Here is a 2,457-nt window from a genome sequence, read left to right on the forward strand (position 1 = left end):
ACACGCTCCCCCATGGCCGGGCGCGTCCCCGGCCACGTGGGGCGGCTGGTGGGCTCGGCTCCGCCTCTAGCGCCCCGGAACCTGCATGAACCAAGCTGCCGCCCCGGAATCTGCGCCCGGCGCCTGGGGGCCACGGGGCACCCCGGGCATGGGGCACCTGGGCTTCGCAGCACCCGGGGTGTGGGGCACCTGGGCCATGTGACACCCCGGCCATGGGCATCTGGCCCACGCAGCACCCCGGGTGTGGAGCACCTGGGCCATGCAGCACCCCAGGCACGGGGCACCTGAGCCATGTGACACCTTGGGCATGGGGCACCTGGGCCACAGGGCAACCCGGGCGTGGGGCACCTGGGCCATGTGACGCCCCGGGCATGGGGCATCTGGCCCATGCAGCACCCCTGGGCCATGTGACACCCTGGGCGTGGGGCACCTGGGCCATGCAGCACCCCGGACATGGGGCATTTGGGCCCGTCCTGCACCCTGGGCATGGAGCATCTGGGCCCGCGCTGCATCTCTGGGCCCACGGTGCCTGGGACCACGCTGCACCCCACTCCCATGGCACCCCGTGCCCAGCACCCCCAAGCATGAGGCCCCATGGCACCAGCGCCACGACCCAAGTGCCACCGCCCTTGTGTGATTGCACCGCTCCATGTCCCGCTGCCACGCAAGCGCCGTGGGTGTCTGCGTCCCGTGGCAGCTTTCACGGGGCTCCAAGCGGGGACGGCGGAACGGGCCGCCCGGTTGTCCTGGGGCACTGGCTCTGTCCAGGAAGGCAAACGCTGGGATGGGCGGGTTTACTCAGGCCACCACAAGCACGTGGGGTCAGCATGGAGAGACCTCCCCTGTCATTAGCTGCGACCAGAGGCTGAATGCACGAGCCTCCCCGGACGCGGCCAGCTCGGGGCAGCCCAGGCCGTTGGGGTGCACGATGCCGCATCACCAGGCTCGGTGCTCAACAGGGCTCCTAAGTCCCCTGGACAGCAGCAGGAGTTCGGGGCCTACGTGCCAGTGAGGCCTGCCCAGGGGCCAGCACTCGCTCCGGGGACGTGCACCCCAGGACTAGCCCCGGCACCTCTGTGGCGCTTACGAGCCGGGTTTGGGGCATCTGGACCCGGTGCGATGGGCCGGGGGCGCCGGCCCCGGGCTACTGGGAAGCAGCGGGAGAGGGAGGGCGTTCACCTGCCCCCAGCACAGCTGGACGCAGCAGGCCGCATCTGCCCTAGGGCGTTGCACCTCTGGCTTCAAGCCCCGCTTTGGGGGAAGGGACCAGGCCCCGGCGGGGCTTTCGGTCCAGCCCAGCGCCCATCCCTGTTCTCGCCGCCGAGCAGGAAACATTTGCTTCCTGACGTCAAAGCCCATGAGCGAAGGCAGCGGTGACTCTGCGCCGCGGCGGCGAGCGGGGGAGCCGGGCCCGGATCAGCTCATCCTTAAGAAGCAAAAAAACCCTGCCCCCCGCCCGGCAGGCCCGGGAGGAGGAACCGGGGGGTGCGTTTCCTGGCACCGGGGCTGCAGGCAGCTGGGGAGGCGGAGCGGGAAGTTTCTGCCCAGATGAGGTCTTTCATTGCGGGGCCGAGGGGCTGGGCCACGGCCGGGCCCCGGGGAGCTGCAGGGGAAGGCTGGGAGGAGCAGGAGCTGGGCCCCCCCTTCCCCGACTAAGGGTGCCCGGTGCCCGGGGGCAGGAGCGGGTTCATCACCCAGGCAGAGGAAACGGGCATCGCTCATCATGGGGGGGCCCGGCCTGTGCAAGCCCCGGGGCTCCAGGTGACTCGTCCCCGGACCGGGCTTCTCTCGATGCCCAAACTAGGAAGCAAATCCCAGCCCAGCCAATGCCGGAGCGAAGTGGATGACTAATCCCGGGGGAAGTCCATCCTAGGCTGAAGGAGGCAAGGGAGGGGGCCAGGTCATGCTGAGCCAGGCCCGGGTACCCCCAGCCCCTGGCCCTTCCGGCTGGGCTGGCTCTGGAGCCACCCTCCGCGCCGGCCCCCATATCTAGGCATGGGGATCTGGTCCACCCGGGGAGGATGCCCTGCTGCCCCCGAGGTGGGTTTCTCCCAGTGTTTCCTGGCTCCCGGGGCGGACACGGGCATTCAGCCGTGGGTGACCGGCTCCGTGCCACGTACCCCGGCGGGGCGGGGGTGCTGCAGGGTCTTGCCTCTACCCCTCCCCCAGGGAAAGGCCCCTTGGGCCACGGGCGGGCTCCCTGCAGGGCTCTGACGTCCGGGCGTGAGCAAGCCAGGCGGGTTCCCACGCCCACGGTCCCCGCGCGCCATCGCCCCAGGGCCCAGCCAGGTGGTGAGGTCAAGTGCAGGTTCATGGGGCTCCAGGGTGGTTCCCTCCGGCGGTGCTGGCAGAGCCCCCCCAGGCCGGGTGACATTGTCTCCCGGAGGGGTTGGAGCGTGGGTGGGGGCAGAGCCTGGGGGGCACGGCCCTGCCTCCCCCCCACCCCCCGGCCCCAGG

The sequence above is a fragment of the Alligator sinensis genome, unplaced genomic scaffold (assembly GCF_000455745.1).
Source record: "Alligator sinensis unplaced genomic scaffold, ASM45574v1 scaffold1200_1, whole genome shotgun sequence".
NCBI classification, from domain to species: domain Eukaryota; kingdom Metazoa; phylum Chordata; order Crocodylia; family Alligatoridae; genus Alligator; species Alligator sinensis.